The following is a 20,236-nucleotide window of genomic DNA, read 5'->3' on the forward strand; positions in this document are numbered from 1 at the left end:
TGAAAGGGGGGGGAGACGCAGGCTCGCGTCTCCAGAAACCCCCAAAAAAAGGAAAAAGGAAAAGAGAAGAAGTCCAAACTGTGTCCTGCTCGTCCAGCGGGCTGACGTTGGTTAGGTACCTTGGATCCACTTGATGCTCTCTTTTCCGTCCCGATGCAGCAGAGACGTGTGTCTCGCTCGGTGGTTGGGATGAGAAGCCAGGAGCAGTTGGTTGGAAGGGAGTTTCACCAAGTTTGAATTTTGGACCCCTGTGGTGTCGGGGTCAGGTTCGACCGGTGAGTGGGTGGCAGCTACGAGCTCCGCATTTGCTGCACAGTCTCTCTTGGTCCCCAACCTGGGGCTTGGGGACCTCCTGGGGTCGTTGCCTTCCTCTCTGCTGTTTTATGACCTGTTTACTGTTCCTGGTGTTTCTCCTCTGGGGGGAGAAACTGCTCGAGTTCAATGGAGTTTAAGGGAATCTTGAGCCCAACACAGGCAATCCAAGAATTCCCTGTACCTGAGACATGGCGTGAGCTTCGCAGATTTTTAGGCATGGCTGGTTATTACCTTGGTTTCTGCAGAAACTTTTCGGATATTGTGGCTCCACTCACTGCTTTAACCAGTACCTCACGGCCATTTGAATGGTCTTCTGTTTGCACCGCAGCCTTTCAGTCGGCCAAAGCTGTCCTCTGCAGCACACCTGTCCTAGTTGCTCCTAACTTTGAGTGCCCCTTTAGTATGGAAGTGGACGCCAGCACCAGCGGTGCAGGGGCAGTGCTGCTACAGCAGGATGAGTATGGTTTCAACCACCCCATTTGTTACTTCTCCAAGAAGTTCCAAAAACATCAGGAGTACACAAACAGAACATACGGCCAGGGCCATAACAGATGTAAATAACTAAACTAAAAAGTAAAGTTTATAGATACTTTGAATCAAGTTTCGAGTTTAAATATAGCATACTGGCCCATTAGGTTTAAGAAAATAGAACTTTTTCAAGACTTTGTGATTTGCAGCTTGATCTTGGCAACTCAGTAGTTCATCAGTTCATCCTTACATTTCGATCACCACAGCAGCCTGCCGATTGGCAGAATAACCAACCACGTCTCGGTGCAGGGAGAGGGAGAGGATATGGAGGATATGGAGGCCAAAGGTTCCCACAGCGTCACATGCAAACTCCGATGCAGTATCAACCAATAGTTTGCTTCCGGTGTGGAGCCCCTGGACACCTGGCGCGTGAGTGTAATGCTGGTTATCTGGGGGGGCTGGTTACGCCCCCTCAGTTCCAGAGACCGTTTCCTCCACCGCCAAAGGAGATTGGGAGGCCCTTCAAAAACAAGGAGAGCCGACGGGCTCACAGGAAATAAAAAAGTTTCAACTCCTCGACAGCATTGATGATAAGACCGCCAGGGATCTCCATCTGTCGAGCTACAAAACAGCGGCGGACATTTTCAGAGTACTGGAGAATCATTTTGGGAACAAAACAAATATTGCTATTGAGATAGTGGAAGACCTCCAGAAGCTCCCAATGGTAAAGGATCAGCAACCAAAGAAAATTGTTGAGCTAATCCAGTTTGTGGAAAAAGCCCTCTCAGACCTAAGTGACCTTGGCAAGACTGGGGCCATAAAGAACCCACTGGTAACTCGAACGATTGAAGGTAAGTTGCCTGATGGACTGAAAAAAGAGTGGCTCCTTCATGCAGCGCAAACGGGGAGGCCACAGATGAAGAAAAGCGCTTTGATGGTCTTCTGAAGTTTCTACAGAGTCAAGAAGCCATATATGAAGAGTTAGAACAACTCAGTGGCGACTCAACAAGACCCAAGCATGAATAAAGACAAGCTCGCACTAAAACTTCAATTCAAGCAAATTCAAACAGCCAGTTATCGGGGTGCGTTATCTGCGGAGACAGAGGACACAGACGAAAGTTGTACTTCTGCCGAAAATTTCGCACATCACGCTGGCTGAAAAGCGAGACGCTATGAAGAAGTTGGGAGCCTGTAAAAGGTGCTTGGCAGTTCATTCAGACGGTGGCTATTGCAAAAGTGGATTTCTCTGCAAAAATCAAGGGTGCAAAGAAAGTCAAATGGCAGGCCATCACATCTACTTGTGTCCGAATAAGACCAAGGTCACTACAGTGGGAGGAGGTAGCAGAAGCTACACCGAAGCCCAGAAAGAATTTGTAAAGAGCCTTCCTCCTGACTTCGCCGAACGGTGCCGCAATGTGTTCAGTAATACTGTGGCCAGAACCTCCCACATCTCAGGTCAGCAGAGCCTACTAGCGGAGTATGGATTGGAAGAGTGGCCAGTTGTCATGATGCTTTTTGAAGTCACGGCCAATGCTGGACAAAAAGTGGGCACTCTTATAGACTTAGCGTCCGATACAAACTACATAACGCACGAGGCTGCTGAACGTCTGAACCTGAGAAGTGAAGCTATTAAACTTGTAGTTCATGGTGTTGGAGGTATGGAGGTCACAGTTGACACGAAAAGATACATGCTGAATATACGGGTTCGAACGGAAAAAGGCACATTCAAATCACATCAATTGGTCTGCTATGGCCTTGAACACATTGCAGACATCCACCAACCCGTTTCGGCAGAACAACTGCATGCATTCTTTCCCGATGTGCCGAGCAGCGAGCTCAGAAGACCAAAAGAGACACATCTCTTGATTAGCCGCCAAGAAATTTGCTGGACCAACAGAGACCCTGAAGTCACAAAAGTGGGAGGCAGTATCAGGAAGTGGAGTCGTCTCTGTCGAAGAGCGGCAGGATGCCCTAAGAGACATATTCCTAGCGGTTCAAGAAGGAGTAACTTTTCCCACCTCCACAACAAACCGCTTGGTGGTCTACAAAGAACCAGACTCTGGGTTACTGCTTTGCGGAGGAAGAATCCAAAGTTTTAACAAAGATGCCACAGCTGTACCACTCTTGCCACAGGAAGCATGGATCTCAACACTGCTTGCACAAGAAGATCATTATGAAGGCCACGAAGGAGTGGCTGCGACAATGTTGAGAATGTGTAGGAAAGCCTGGGCGGTCCGAGGGAGGCGAATTGCCAAAAAGGTTGTGGAGAACTGCCTCTTCTGCAGAAAAGCCAGAGCCAAAAGTTGTCAACAAATAATGGCAAGTCTACCTCAAGAGAGAACCAGCCCAGCAGCACCGTTTGAGTATACTGCTGTTGACCTCTTTGGACCCTATCTTGTGAAAGATGAAGTGAAGAAGAGGGTGAAGATGAAGGCGTGGGGAGTTGTCTTCAGCTGCATGGCCAGTAGAGCTATTCACGCAGACCTGGTGAATGCCATGTCAACAGAAAGCTTCCTGATGGCGTACATACGGTTCACTGCAATCAGAGGGCACCCTATGAGGATCTGGTCGGACCCTGGGACAAATTTCATTGGGGCCAAACCTGTGCTTAAGGAGTTGTACCAATTCTTGGAAAGTCAAAACAAATCATCTTTGGAAGAAACCTCGGCAAAAAACGGCACCATCTGGGAGTGGAAAATACACCCAGCAGACTCACCTCACCGCAATGGAGCAGGAGCTGCTGTCCGCATCGTGAAAAGGGCACTCCAAGGCCTGGGCAGTGAGACCAACCTCACCTACAGTGAGTTTCAGACGACTCTACAACAAGCTGCCAATTTAGTAAACGAGCGCCCAATAGATGCCAGAATACAAAGTTGTGAGGATTTGGTCCAGTATGTCACACCAAATACACTGTTGCTGGGACGTTCCTCTCCAAATGGTGACGTAAAGACATTCGATTTTGAAAGTTATACCTACAATAGATTACAGGAAATGCAAAACGTGGTCAACAAGTTCTGGAGATCATGGAGCCAACTTGCAGGACCCAACCTATTCGTAAGGAACAAGTGGCACACCTCACAAAGGAACGTTGCAGTAGGTGACATCGTCTGGCTGTGCGACCAAAACGCCATCAGGGGCCAGTTCAAACTTGGACGCGTCACAAGTACAAACCCTGACCCAAAAGGCATTGTAAGGGACGTCCACGTAAGAGTCGTCTCAAGCTCCTGTACTCCAGCAGCAAAACCAGGACCAGGCCTAACTACCAACAGTTCCAAGGGAAGCACTGAAACTACGACATTGCACAGAGATGTCAGGCGGTTGGTCGTCCTCCTACCAGTCGAAGAGCAAAAGTGACAGAATTATGGTGGCAGCTCACAATCTGTCTTGCGACGTTCCCAAGGCTCCTCGTGTGAAGATCGAGTGGGAGGTGTTTGGTTGTAGTCGAGCTGCCTTGCCCTCTCATCCCCTCATCCTTGACGGAGTTGTCATGTCAGAGGGCAGAACGTATATCCCTGCAGTGCGCGCATTCCGGAGGAGGAGAAAACAAAGCACATGATTGATTGGAAGCAGAGAGTGACACAGGTGGCTCAATCAACGCGGGCAGCGCGAGCCAAAACAGCCAAAAGTATCTCGAGCGTGGTAAATCCATCGTGCAGGCGATCTCCCCAAAGGCACGACAAAAGACGTCTGAAGAACAGCCGGTGAGCGCCGCCATGACTGTTTACATTGCAAGAGTAGGTGACTCTGTGGTGCGTTCATGCGCGCTGGGAATCAGAAGGCACGAACATGTAAACAGAACTCTTTTGATTTACAATGATCGATCGTTGATTGTGAGCAAGCAGTGAAGAAAATATTGCTATAATTTTGAAATTAGAGTTTCTGAACTGTTTATTTGTATTTTGAATCATGGATTGAATCATGGATTGATTATTTAATTTACTGAAATTAAATGTTTGATTTGCTAAAACTTACTAGAAAAAAAAGTGTTAAGAATTAAGGGGAAAAGTATAAATACTTAGTAGGCATGTGGAAATTATTATTTTGTGATTTCATTTTCTTATTTTGTGATGGTGTTAAGATATTCATTCTTAAAATAACTGCTCTGCTTAAAACTGTGTGAAAGAGACTAACTTGCTATGAGGAAATTTGCTCAAGCGCTTGATTAACAATCTGCTGAGGTCTGCTCTAATGATAAACAACTTTAGTTTATGGTTGCAGGATGCTGCCTGTAAAATGTGGTTATCTCAGTGTTTGTAGGAGACAAAGCCTGTGAAACAAGAACTTAAGTGGGGGGATCGAAACCTAGACTACAATCGGAGGAAACCCGTCACAACTGGTCCCTTCTGATGACCTCCCTCAAGTACCCCTTGAAACCCAGGCTGGCTTCGTGACATCCTGCAAACCTCAGCTAACCCTGCGGTGACCCCGTGACTCACCATTTGGACTGCCCTGCCTGCGAGCAGATGAATGCATAAATACACATGTTGCATAGGCAGACACGTCTTTCTTCCCGTGAACTGCTCACGTCGCTCGGTTTAGAGTAGGAACCAGGACCCAGAATTCTGTAAATTGAGAAAATTGCTTGCTTACCGCACTTCAATATAGTTTGATGATCAATCTTTAAGAAACCTGACTCATGTGTCTTTCTTTAGTTAGACTGGCAACAAAAGGACTTGTGGTGCTAATTGAAAGCACCCAAAAATTGGCGCCATGAACAGGATGTCAGTTGAAGGACTGAGTCAGAGGGACGTTCTATGCAACTGAATTCCACCCCAGCCGGCTGAAAGACGAAAGGTGAGACATTACCTGTTTCTATAAGACAAAAATGTCAGATTTGGATGTGAATTCAAATTAAGGGTGGAATGGGTTCGTGGAAGTCCTTAATTAAGTGTTTTGTGTGCGGTAAGGAAGAAATATCAATGTGAGATAAATAGTTTTGTGAATAATTTCCTGATTGCGACTGAGGAGCTTATAATGCGGCCCAGTGGTCAGATGCCTGATTGCGACTGAGGAGCTTATTGGCGGCCCAGTGGTCAGAAGACTAGCCCAAATAGAGGTCTCAGGGAGACCCGGGCTTAGTATATGTATTAAAACTGTTGCGTTAAAACTGTTGTGTTGAAATAATTTTGTTAAAACTGTTGTCTTAAAACTGTTGTGTTGAAATAATTGTGGCGTGTTGAGAAAGAATTTTTGGAAGTTTATTGAAGGATTGTGTTAACTGCTTCTCATATTTCACCCTGTGTAATCTCTGAGATCATGCTTGATGCTTCTCCTGCAGATAATAAAGGAAGATTTAGATTTGTAAGAAAGGCATCACACTTCTCCCCCAATTTGTCATTCATTGGATTTGGTTCCTCATATAGCTTTTTATAGAAGTTTGCAAATGCATTAGCTATTTCCTTTGGTCTGTATACCTTTTTATTAAGAATTGGATCTACTATATCATGTACTACTCTATCAGCTTGTATTTTGCGAAGTTGGAAACCCAACAGGCGACCAGCTCTGTTTCCCATTTCATAATATTTTTGTCTCGTAAATCTCAGAGCCCCTTCTGCTCTATATGTGAGAGTTTTATCTAATTCTTTTCTAGCTTCTTTTAGTTTTATTAGTATATTATTTGATCCTGAATTTTTATGTTCAATTTCTAAGAGCTTTATTTTATTTTCAGTCTTGATTTGTTCCTCTAAGCGCTGTTTCTTTAATCTAGAAGATATTTGAATCATTTTTCCTCTTATCACAGCTTTAGCTCCACTCCACAAGATAGGTGGATCGACTTCTCCATTATCATTTATCTCCAAATAATCAATCAGTTTGTTTCAGCTCTTGAACTACTTCTGTATTGGTCAACAATGAAACATTTGCCCTCCAATATTTAAAGACGTTCTCCTTATTCAAATCAAGGTGTAAAATCACAGGTGCATGGTCACTCAGTGTTATTGTTTCTATTTGGCAGTCGGTTACTTTGTACATATGTTGCTGAGAGACGCAAAAGAAGTCTATTCTTGAATAGCTATTATGGACATTAGAGAAGAAGGTGAAATCCTTCCTACTTGGATTAGTATCTCTCCATGGATCCCCCAAACCCAATTCTGTTTAATGTTATTAAGTGTTTTTGTTTTCCTATTTTGCGGGCCCACCTCTGATGGTGTTCTGTCCAATTTACCATCTTGCACAGCATTAAAATCTCCCCCAACTATTATTATACCCTTTGCATTCTCTGCTATGGTGTTTGCAATATCTTTAAAAAAGTTTTCATCATATTCATTTGGAGCATACAGGTTTAAAATAGACACTTCTTCCCCTTCTGATCGGCCAATTACCATAACAAATCTGCCAAGTTTATCCCTGATTACCTTCTCTGTTGAAAAAGCTAGTGATTTACTGATTAAAATAGCCACCCCTCTTTTTTTCCCAAAAGATGCACTATATGTTTGGTTCACCCATTCTCGTCTAAGCTTTTTGTGTTCAAGCTCACTTAAGTGAGTCTCTTGTAGTAATGCAATGGAGCATTGTAATTTCTTTAACTAGCTCAGTATTTTTTTTTCTTTTTATGGGATGATTTAAGCCATGGACATTATATGTAACAACAGTCAACTTTCCCATTAAAGATTCACAGATTAATAAAGGAGTACCTCATTACTTTCTCATACACATTACCAATATCAGAGGGTATGTACCTACAAATAAACAGTTGTATTTTCAGTGGATTTTTCAGAACAGTATTGACCTGGAAAAGAACAGTAATTAGGAACATGAACAGACTCCCAACTTTCACGCGAACAAACCAGTCCTCCTTAAAAGCGATTACAGTGGAGACGGAGGTGCGTGACGAAATCCCTCCGGGTTTAACACACAGTGTCGTAGCAACTGTCCTGCAGCGAAAGGCTGCACTCCCAGTCGCTCTCATAAATCCAAATAAAGAAATCCAAAAAAAATAAAAAATAAAGAGAGTCATCTTTGGAGGGGGAAAGTCCCATGTCATAGTGGTAAAGTCTGTGTTGGCGATAACTAGCCTTGTTAGTAAACTTTAGTTGTTTAAACAATGTGCACATTCCTGCTGTCGCAGTTCACTTTTCAGTCTTTTATTATTCGTCATCTCCTACAAACTTTTGCAGATCGGTGACGTCCAGCGCTGCGTCTCCGGTGGATCCTCTGGATGCAGTGGCCCAGGCGTTGTGCAAAAGCTTGTCTCGGATGTTCTCCCGTTCATCCACCTTAACATGTATTCCGAGCTCGTTGAGTGCCGGCGCTGCCTCTGTTAGTGTAGCAAACGTCTTCGGTCCATGGTCGTAGTAGAGTTTCAGCTGGGCAGGGAATGGCGACACCGCCTTTATCTTCTTCTCTTTCAGCTGTTTAATCACATCCCGTACTTGTTTACGTTTCTTCTGCACCTCCGCGGTATAGTCCTGGTCGAAGTACACTCTCTGGTTCTGGTGCATAACCTCGCGACTTTTCCACGCCGCTCGAAGCATCTGTTCCTTCACCCGATAGTCCAGAAACTTGACAATAATGGATCTGGGGGGTGCAGACTCTTTTGGTTTAGTCGTCAGGGAGCGGTGTGCCCTCTCAATGCCCAGCTCCATGTCCGCGGGCAGCTTCAGTGAAGTACGGAGCATTCCGGTTATGAAAGGAATCATGTCGTTTTTTTCTTCTCCTTCTTTTATTCCATATATGCGCAGATTGTTTCGCCTTGCCCTCGACTCAAGCTCCTCACATTTAGCAGATAGTTTGGCATCCCGGTACAGCAGATGGCGAATGGCTCTCTCATGGCGTTGTAGCGTATCCTCGTTGTCGCTCACCCTCTGCTGCACGTCGGTCATTTGCTTTTCAAGCTGGTCCGTGCGGTCAATCACATCTTTCAGTGTCGTCTCCACTCTTGTCAGAGCAGCCTTTGTGTCTTTAGAGGCATCCAAGTGTTCTTTTCTGAAGTTTCGCAACTCCTGAAGTATAGGCGCCATGTTGTCTTCAGGCTCGCTCGTGTCCACGGCGTCCTCGTCTGCGGGATCGTGTTTGCTGTCTTTTTTACCGCTCTTATTTTTGTTTTCAGTTTGTCTTCGAGTTGTAGACATCTTTGGTAGTGTCTCACGTCGATTATAACAGGAAACGCGTGCTATGTTGGCTAGTTTTTGGGTCTTTCCCCGGAGCAAAGGTTTCAAGCTGTTTCTTCGGTCATGACGTCACCGGAAGCCCCAAAAATGATAAGTTTTAACATTATATAATTATACTTCTTAATGTTATGCCTTTTACTAAAATCTTAAGTAAAACATTAGATAGTATAATAGACTCAGTTTGAAACTCAATACAGCAAATTTGGACAATGAAAATAGTCTAATAAATAAACAGGATTTGTACTTTTCCAAAAACACGTGGTTCAGTGCAAAAGTCTGGCCATCAAAACTAAATCAAAGTGATACTTTTCACATCTAATAGACAAGCTTAGTGCCTCACTGACACTCGGGTACGTCCCTCCTATCTCCTTATCTATTGACTTTACCTTAACCCCTGGATGACATCACGGGGTTAAGGAAAGGTGTTAGGAGACTTCCTAAAGGGGTTAAGGTAAGGTGTTAGAAGGCTTCCTAAAGGAGTTAGTGAAAGGAGTTAGGAGACTTCCTAAAGGAGTTAGTGAAAAGTGCTAGGAGGCTTCCTAAAGGAGTGTTAGGAGGCTTCCTAAAGGAGTTAGTGAAAGCTGTTAGGAGGCTTCCTAAAGGAGTTAGTGAAAGGTGTTAGGAGACTTCCTAAAGGAGTTAGTGAAAGGTGCTAAGAGGCTTCCTAAAGGGGTTAAGGTAAGGTGTTAGAAGGCTTCCTGAAGGAGTTAGTGAAAGGAGTTAGGAGACTTCCTAAAGGAGTTAGTGAAAAGTGCTAGGAGGCTTCCTAAAGGAGTGTTAGGAGGCTTCCTAAAGGAGTTAGTGAAAGGTGTTAGGAGACTTCCTAAAGGAGTTAGTGAAAGGTATTAGGAGACTTCCTAAAGGAGTTAGTGAAGGGTGTTAGGAGGCTTCCTTTAGGAGTTAGTGAAAGGTGTTAGGAGACTTCCTAAAGGAGTTAGTGAAAGGTGTTAGGAGGCGTCCTAAAGGAGTTAGTGAAAGGTGTTAGGAGACTTCCTAAAGGAGTTAGTGAAAGGTGTTAGGAGACTTCCTAAAGGAGTTAGTGAAAGGGGTTAGGAGGCTTCCTAAAGGAGTTCGTGAAAGGTGTTAGGAGACTTCCTAAAGGAGTTCGTGAAAGGTGTTAGGAGACTTCCTAAAGGAGTTAGTGAAAGGGGTTAGGAGGCTTCCTAAAGGAGTTCGTGAAAGGTGATCACGCTAGTGTGGCAGTCAGACAGCATTTTCACTTAGTGATGTCATAATAATGCGACGGCGGCACAAGTTAGCGACGTCCACCATGGTGGGGAAAGAACTACAAGTTTCCAAAAATGGACTACAAAAAGTTATTCTGGGTTTTATATGATTTAAAGTTGTTCAAGACAGATTATTGCTTTGGTAATTTACATGATCTGCTCCCTTTTTCCGACATCGTGAGTCCCTAATCCTGAACCCTCGGATTAGCGGGTCCCTTTAAATGTTGTCGCTGCAAGGGATTGTGGGGCAGCATGAGCTCACTTCCTTTGCTAAAGGAAGCATCAGTGGTTCCTAAGCTAAGGAGGTTCTAAATGAAGCAAGGAGCCTCCTTTCTTTTGCTTATTGAGATTTCAGACAGTCCTTATCATGGCCGCCACACAAAACACTTCTGGGGTTCAGGAGAAGTCAATAGTTATGGAGTTAGGAGGGACAATTCAGACGTACCCTCAGTCGGCTCCTGCACTTTACAGCCCTGCATTCAATAATCTGCATGTCAGAGGATTGCTTCAGTGTCAAACATGAACCGACACACAAAAGGTTGAAAAACTCTGGCCTGAGTCAAGGAGACTAAATGTTTTTTCCTCTTGTCATTTGCAGCCATAAACTGTTCACATCTTGACTTCTGGTCCAATAAGGCTCCAAAAAGTAGAATAAGTTTGAACTTACTACGAGCAAGCAACTCAATTTTTTAACTTTTTAGTGAACTTTCATCTACTGTTCTATGTTATTCTCTCTTACCTGTTGCTCTGCACCCTTACTTTGTTTCACTGACTCCAGCCCTTCATGTCCGTGCATGACATTCATGTATTTACAATAGATCAGTGGGAGCTCGTCAGGGCCTGCAAGGCATCTCTGAAGGCCTAAGAAAATATATCAGAATCACAGACTGATGTTGATTATAATTTGTCCATGAATACTTATTAAATAATTCCAAACTGTCTGTCCACTTCCTCTCATAGCTTCTGCCCCAGCCGGCTGCGCTGCTTCCAGATGCCTACTTCCATATTAAAGCTTTTAAACAATCACATTTCAGCCATCACCTGTTGCCCGGGTAAAGAAATCTGCCTGAGGCCTTCAGTTTCGATTCTGCAGGCGTCTGCAGTGTAAAATAAGTGTTGGTCGCTGCTGCTTCAACCCATCAGATTTTGATATTGGCGACTCAGGACCTTCTCGAAGGCCTCGGGTGACGTCAGCATATTCAAGCCCTCTGATTGGATCGTCAGAGAGTTCACTCTCCAGCGCTAGCTGACTGCATCTGTAGCAGCTGCATGAACAAAAATATGGTTGTGTTGATTTGATAGTGGTTTTGTCAACTTACAATGGCTGAAGGAGAAGATAAAGACATTTGGTTGCAGATTTATTGTCAAAACCATTTTCAAGACGGAGTTTTCCAAGAGGTTATTGAACGCACCGCAGCACTCCAGCATAGAGGACTGGTGCAATTTGTCTTCAATCACAACAAACTCAATGGCAGGATTCAGGATTATATTATTTGCCATTATATTATTTTTAAGACCACGAAAGGCTGATGTTTGTCACCGTCCTCGACCCCCAGAAGTTTTGGGAAATATTTTATGCAGCAACAGCTGAAGGTGAGACTGAACTTGGATTTTTTTCATTCATAAAGGTATTTATTCTGGCTGCACGAGTATTTATCTGTAATGCAAAGGCTTTAAATACTGCATTTCTGCATGGTAACATGGTTTTTGTAGCCATAAAAAAGTTATTGAGGGGTTGATTGAGTCAGACCAGCACTAGTGAAAGCCTGGGTCTGAAATGCACGGCCTGCCACTGCAATAGACAACATTACATATAGCAATGAAACAGCATTTGACTTACAAAAGCTAAAAAAAAGTCAGGGTTAAGGTTTTGGTTGAGAAGTATAAATGTGCTTTGTGACAAAATAAGTGATTTATGGCCCTGTTTGATGTCCGGCCTAAAAGGGGCGGGGCTTAGAGGAGTCAGGGGTCACAAAAGGTGTAAATAAGGGTTTAATGACCGTTTAATGACAGTTTTATGGCTTTCCAATGGGTTTTATGGTTTTATGAGAGGTTTAAATAGTTTAACAGATGTTTTACAACTCTTTAAATGGTTTTATGACCATTTTATGGCTTTCAAATGGGGTATTATGGTTTTATGAGGGGTCTGAAGAATGTAATGAATGTTTTTACAGCTCTTTAAATGGTTTTATGGCGGCATCTGGTGTAGTGTTTTCAAGGTGTTTGTTTTATTTTACAACTTGAAGGTGTAGTTACTTAAGAAAGTGACAGTCCCTCCCTCCCTCCTGCAGTCAGACCAGAGGAGACCCTCACCACACTGTGTCCACACTGAGAAGGAGCCGCAGCTGTGCAAAGCCGCCCCTGGTTTACTGAGCAGTAAGTAAATATAAATATTTTTTCAATCACACTAAAACAGATCCAATAAATCACTGCATTTGACTGCAGCATAGCACCAGTTGTACTTCACTTGCACGTTAAATTCAATTAAAAAAGGATGTGTATGCAGCCATATGGTTTGCAGTCTAGAGCCCTGTTATAATAACATAAATGTCATTAATTTACCGGATTAACAAATACACATTCTCAACTCAAGGCTCATGGGCCACATTCGGACTACATGTGGTCTAGACAAAGCATTAGGCTTGAAGTTATTTTGAGAAGTGATGGCCTATTTCAATGACAAAAATACAAACAAAAACACTAGAATCAGATGCAGAAAGCTCATTTGCAGTCCTACACATATTCAAGGTTTTTTCACGACATTATTCCTCTTTCCTACAGCATGCCTTACAATTACATGCCAATGTCCAATTGTGCAAATGAGGTGATGACGTCATTTAGCGACTTTGAGGACAGCCAATACCTACTTTCCTTACTGAGCAGTTGGCAATACTGTACCTACCTTCGTATAACAAATAAGAAAGGAGAAAATCACTGCTCATTCATCATCAGCAAGTCAAGAGTATCACCACTCAAGCAAACAATGATTCCGAGGCTGGAGATCACGGCAGCTGCAGTTGCTGTTAAAATGGACCGGCTCATGAGGAAGGAGCTGCACATGCAACTTGAAGATTCTTTGTTTTGGTCAGACAGTACTACTGTGTTGAAATACATCGCCAGTGAGAATGTAAAATTCAAAGCTTTTGTGGCAAACCGAGTGTCGCTCATCAGAAACAATACCTAGCCAAAACAAGGGATGTATGTCAGCTCGCTGGTAAACCCGGCTGACCATGCATCATGAGGAATGAGTGCAGACAAGTTCACAGAGTGTCAAAACTGGATATGTGGGCCGGAGTTTCTGACAAAAGATAAGAGTCACTGGCCAGCGTCACCAAACATGAGAGAAATACAGAAAGATGATGCAGAAATCAAAGCAGCAGCAAGTGTGAATGTTACAGATGTGCATGAGAGTCTGCTGAACAAGTTCATGGGTCATTATTCGGACTGGTCCAGACTCAAAAAGGCAGTGTCCTGGGTTATGAAGTTCAAGCAGTTGCTTCTCAAGCTGCGCGTGCATCGCAAGACTCTTTTCTTACAAGCAAGTGGTAAACTGAGTCTTGAAAAGAAAATTGAGGTGGTTGAAGGATAAATGAAGAAATTCAAATCAACTATCAAAGGTTTATTCCTCACTGCTAAGGATGTTGCAGATGGAGAAATTGAGATCATCAAACTATGTCAAAGTCAAAGCTTCGGTGATGAGCTGGCAACGCTTCAGAAAGGTGATAAGCTCAAACGAAGTAGTCACATCGTGAAACTTTATCCTGTTTTAGAGAATGGGATACTAAGAGTAGGTGGAGGGTTACATCACTCTTCCCTGTCAGCAGATGTTAAACATCCAGTGATGTTTCAAACGACCAGCATGTTTCTGCATTGATCCTCAGACATTTTCACAAAGAAACAGGAGAGAAAGGTTGTGGATTCCACAAGCTGACTCTGCAGTAAGAAAAGTATTGTCAAAATGTGTAACCTGTAGAAAAACCTCAGCAAAACCTGGTGAGCAAAGAATGGCAAGTTTGCCTCCAGATCCACTGACACCTGACATGCCTCCATTCACAAATGTAGGTATAGACCAGAAGCGTCCAAGCTTGGTCCTGGAGGACCGGTGTCCTGCATGTTCTCTCCCTGCTTCAGCATACCTGAATGTAATGATGATGTCATCGCCAAGGTTGTGAAAAAGCCCAATGATGAGCCCTTCATTGCAATCAGGTGTGTTGCAATTGGGAGGAGCTAAACCCTGCAGGACACCGGCCCTCCAGGACCGAGTTTGGACACCCCTGGTATAGACTATTGTGGGCCTTTTGAGGTTAAACATGGGCAGAGTAAAGTCAAAAGATATGGGGTTTTGTTTACATGTCTTACTGGTGGAGCCTTTCACATTGGAGTTGCCCACTCACTTGACACTGATTTATGCATTAATGCATTCAGGAGGTGTATCGCTAGGAGAGGTCAAGTATGTGCCATGAGGCCAGATACTGGTACTAATCTGGTTGGAGCAGAAAAGGAAATGCCTGAAGCAATTAAAAGTTAGAAGCAGTCAAAAATCTCAGAGACAACTCATGCAGAAAGGCATTACATGGATATTCAACCCACCAGCTGGTTCACATTTTTGGTGGAGTCTGGGAGAGACAGATTCGGTCTGTGAGGAGAATTCTTACTCAGATTTTTAATCAGCAACCCCTTGATGACGACGAGCGTCTCCACACAATATTATGTCAAGTTGAGGCAATTGTAAACAGCCACCGATAACAAAGATTTCTTCTGATCCCAGTGATTTAGATGCACTCACACCTAATCATTTGCTTCTTCTCGAGACACAACCACTGCTTCCCCCAGGAGTGTTCCAAAAGGAACATTTGTATGCAAGAAGAAGGTGGAAACAGGAGTAATACCTGACAGACATTTTTTGGAAATGTTGGACGAAAGAATATTTGCCACTTTTACAAGAAACACAAAAGTGGTTGGTTCCCAGGAGAAATGTGAAGCCAGGAGATGTTGTTGATGAGAGCGCACCAAGAGGTTCCTGGTTGATGGGGAAAGTTGAATAGACAATTTGTGATGCAAATGGATTCGTGTGTTTGTTAAAGCAAAGACTAATGTTTTGGAAAGACCAATTGATAAGTTGTGTTTGTTGCTTAAAATGGAGGATTAAGTGTGATTTACTATAAGTGATAAGTATGTGCTTAAAGTGCCTAAGTTTTGAGTTTTTTAAAGGTGGATTTGAAACATGTAGTTAAAGTTAAACAGATAACTGCTAGTTGTGTTAACACAAGAAAGTCATATAATTTCTGTTTTGACGTTAAATGTCGCTTTATTATGTTAATATGTAATTGTTCTGCTTTAGCAGTAACAATTAGGGGCCGGAATGTAAGCACCATTTTCTTTTAATAGCTGTGCTTATAATGTGTGAATGTTACTGTTTGATAAAAGGAAGCAAATAATATAATTTCCATGAGATGAGAGTAAAACTGTTGAACAGTTACAGTGATTTATTTTTGTATCTTATTTGAAGTTTCGTTGTAATCCTTTGAGACTTCCGTAGTCATGTAATTCAAACAGGAAGTGAAGTGTTTTATGATGAAATGCTGAAAACAATAAATGAGTGATGGCGGCGGAGCAGCTCGGTTGTTTTACCGTGTCCATGTCCGTATGGAACTCAACGCGTAAAACCTTGCCATGTTGCCACTCACGAGTGGTTATGAAATAGGCGAGTTTAGAAACTTAAGTATAAGAAAGAAATCTCAAGATCGCCATTTCACTATGTGTATTGTTGGTGGAGTGTCGTCCTTTAATGAACTCAGTTTGATGTGGGATGTAATTTTTTGCAGTCTGCTTGCTAAAGCTTTAGTAATTATTTAAAGATCTACATTAATTAGTGATATCGGGTTATAGCTAGATGGTAGTTTGGGATCTTTATCTGGTTTTAAAAGAAGACTAATATTTGCACAGTTCATATGAAGATTCCTTAATCTCAATTATTAAAAAAAAAACAGGTGAGAGTAAAGACCATAATTCTTTGTAAAATTCAGCGGGGTATCCATCAGGTCCTGGGGCTTTACCATCAGGTCCTGGTGTGATGTTCTGTGTTTCCTGTGTGGTGCATCTCTCCTCTCTCTCTCTCTCCCCTTCTCTTAGTGCTGCACTCTCCAGAGACAAGCACACACACCTGAGGCTGATCATGATCAGCATGGTACTTAAGCCGGCAGCTGATCGAAGGGCGCTGCCGGATTATTGTCGATCGTGCTGAGTGGTCCTGGTGTCTCGCCTCCCGTCTCGCCTCCGAAGCTTGCTGCTTGTACTCCTGTTTTGTTTTTTCAGCCGTACTCCGGCTCGCTTTGTGTTTTGCGGAGAATAAACTGTTCCTTTTTTACCTCCGGTTACCCGCCTCTGCTTTTGGGTGCTTCGCCATCACAGAATAATCCGGCCAAAGAAAGGAATGGATCCTGCGGAGGTTAAGCAGATGCGATCGGCGCTACAGATCCAGGGCGCACGGGTGGGGCAGCCTTTTTGATGAGCTTATTGGAGGGTAAAGCTTCGGCTTGGGCACCAGCCCTGGTTAACTCCGGTTCCACTGTGTGTAATACACTGGACTCTTTTGTAGCTGAGATGAGGAGAGTTTTTGATCATCCCGTTCGTGGTAGAGAGGCTGGTGAGCGACTCCTCTCTGCGGCAGGGCGCCTCCTCAGTCGCTGAATTTGCTATAGATTTTCGCATCTTTGCAGCAGAGTGCAGTTGGGGTTCTCAAGCCCTACAGACAGTTTTTATGCAGGGCCTAAATGAGGACCTTAAGAATGAGCTAGCCGCCCGTGATGAAACATCTAGTCTGGAGGAGTTATTTTCCCTCACCATTAGACTAGACAATAGGCTTAGGGAGAGACGTAGGGAGAGGTTAGCTAGGAGAGCTCCCCCTCATACAGCACCTTGGTCCGACCATCTCCTTCGCCTCCAGTTCTGTCTCTGCAGCCATTTTCCTCGGTGGGTCCTACTGACCCTCCACGTGGTCCAGTTTTTTCTTTTTCTGCTGAGGAACCCATGCAACTGGGAAGAGCACGGCTTGACCCAGCTGAACGTCGTCGCCGAATGGACCAACGTGTGTTTATTGTGGCCAGGCTGGCCACTTCGTTGCCCACTGTTCTGAGGTGCCAAAATAGCGGGCTCATCAGCCCACAGGGGGGCGCTGATGAGCCAGACCTCCGTATCAGACCCCCCCTGTGAGCGTCTCACCCTAAAAGGTACTGTGAACCACTCCGGAGCCTGTCACCCTGTCCTGGCGTTGGTAGACTCTGGTGCAGATGAGAGTTTTATTGACTCTGATTTTGTGAACCGTAACAAGATTCCTGTTGAGCCTCTTCCTGTCCCCAAGAGGATTTCTGCTCTGGATGGCAGATTACTAACCCAATTAACCCATCGCACTACCCCCATGTCCTTAATACTTCGGGCAACCATTGTGAACTCCTTTCCCTCTACGTTATCCCCTCCCCCTCGTTGACGTTAGTTTTGGGCCTCCCTTGGTTAAAGTTACATAATCCTCAAATTGACTGGTCCACCTTTTCCATCACGAACTGGAGTCTTTTCTGTCACACTCACTGTCTTCACTCTGCGAACCCCTGTGCCACTTCGAGTCCTCCTACCCCTGAGCCTGTTGATCTCTCCGCTGTCCCTCATGAGTATCATGGGTTGGCGGAGGTCTTTAGTAAGTACCGAGCCCTTTCCCTCCCTCCTCACAGACCTTTTGACTGTGCCATTAATTTGCTTCCCGAAGCCAAGTTGCCAACCAGCAAGCTGTACAAGTTATCCAAGCCTGAGAGGGAGGCCATGGAATCCTACCTCTGAGTCCCTGGCAGCTGGTATTATTCGCCCGTCATCCTCCCCAGTGGGGGCTGGGTTTTTCTTTGTGGACAAGGACAAGTCCCTACGGCCGTGCATAGACTATCGGAGTCTGAATGAGATAACTGTTTGTAATAGTTACCCCTTGCCTCTCATTGACTCTGCTTTTGGCCCTCTCCACAAGGCGACTATCTTCTCCAAGCTGGACCTACGCAATGCATATCACCTGGTGCGTATCAAAGAGAACGATGAGTGGAAGACTGCGTTCAACACCCCCACAGGACACTTCGAGTATTTGGTGATGCCGTTCGGACTCATGAATGCCCCATCAGTTTTTCAAGCTCTTTTGAATGATGTGCTCAGAGACATGTTAAACCAATTCGTTTTTGTTTATCTGGATGATATTTTAATTTTTTCTCAGACTCTCCAGGAACATGTGCAGCATGTGAAGCTCGTCCTCCAGAGACTATTAGAGAACCGTTTATTCGTCAAGGCAGAGAAGTGCCAGTTCCATACCTCCTCAGTGCCGTTCCTGGGCTTTGTGATCGAGAGGGGGCGACTGAGTGCTGACCCGGCCAAGATTCAGGCTGTGGCGGACTGGCCTGTCCCTTCCACAAGAAGACACCTACAACAGTTTTTGGGTTTTGCAAACTTTTACCGGAGGTTAATTAGGGACTACAGCAAGGTCGCCAGCCCGTTACTAAGGCTGACATCGGTGAAGGTACCATTTTCATGGTCTGTGGATGCGCAAGGTGCTTTTTACAGATTAAAGACTCTCTTTTCCACTGCCCCAGTACTATCGCATCCTGACCTAGACCATCCGTTCGTCCTGGAGGTGGACGCTTCAGACACTGGGGTGGGGGCGGTGCTCTCCCAACGTACTGCTCCAGATGAGAAGCTCCACCCATGTGCCTTTTTCTCCCGGCGACTATCACCGGCAGAGAGGAACTATGATGTGGGCAACCGAGAACTGTTGGCGGTGGTTTTGGCACTTCAGGAGTGGAGGCACTGGTTGGAGGGCTCCACACACCCATTCGTAGTTTGGACTGACCATAAAAACCTTGTTTACCTTCACTCTGCCCGCAGACTCAACTCCCGTCAGGCCCGGTGGGCACTCTTCCTGGGAAGATTTAGGTTCAAGATCACCTATCGCCCTGGCTCCAGGAATATAAAGGTGGATGCACTTTCCCGACAGTTTGCCTCTTTGGAGGAGTCGTCCGTCCCCCAGGCCATTCTTCCCCCTTCCTTTGTGGCGGCGGTTGCCCAGTTGGAGATCGAGGAGGTGGTCCAGGAGGCTCAACCTACCACAGGTACCCCTGAGGGTTGTCCAGAGAGATGCCTATTTGTCTCCCCGGCTCTTAGGACACAAGTTCTACAGTGGGGGCATGATTCCAAGCTGGCCTGCCACCCTGGGTTCCACCGTACCCTGGCCCTCCTGCGTCAAAGATTCTGGTGGCCCTCCATCTCCGCCGATACCAGAGCCTACGTTGCTGCCTGCTCGGTTTGCGCCCGAAGTAAGGCCAGCCACAAGGCTCCAGCTGGTCACCTCCGACCCCTACCGGTCCCGCATCGCCCTTGGTCCCACATCGCTGTTGATTTTGTGACCGGCCTCCCTCCGTCAGACGGTAACACAGTGATCCTCACGATTGTGGACAGATTCTCCAAGTCCGCACACTTTGTCCCCTTGCCTAAGCTACCCTCAGCTCTGGAAACTGCTTCTCTCCTGACTCATCATGTTTTTCGCCTCCATGGAATCCCACAGGATATAGTTTCGGCTCGTGGTCCCCAGTTTTCCTCCCGTGTCTGGAAGGCGTTCTGTCTGACTCTGGGTGTCTCTGCTAGTTTGTCCTCAGGTTACCATCCACAAACTAATGGCCAGACGGAGCGAACAAATCAGGACTTGGAATCGACCCTCCGCTGTGTCACCGCTCAGCATCCTGCCTCCTGGTCCTCGAATCTGCCCTGGGTTGAATATGCCCACAACTCTTTAGTTTGCTCATCCACAGGTATGTCTCCTTTTATGGTGGATCACGGTTTCCAACCTCCCCTCTTCCCCGAACAAGACGTACACAGTGCTGTCCCCTCTGTCCAAGACCACCTGGGTCGTGCTCGCAGAGTGTGGCGTGAAGCTCGCGCAGTGCTTCTGCGCTCCTCAGCCCGAAATCAAAGGTTGGCAGACAGACACAGATCCGACGCACCAAATTACCAACCGGGTCAAAGGGTGTGGCTGTCCACCAAGGACCTTCCCCTTCAGGTCGAGTCACAAAAACTCGCCCCAAGGTTCATAGGACCCTA

Source organism: Lipophrys pholis (assembly GCF_963383615.2).
Source record: "Lipophrys pholis genome assembly, chromosome: 7".
Lineage (NCBI taxonomy): Eukaryota > Metazoa > Chordata > Actinopteri > Blenniiformes > Blenniidae > Lipophrys > Lipophrys pholis.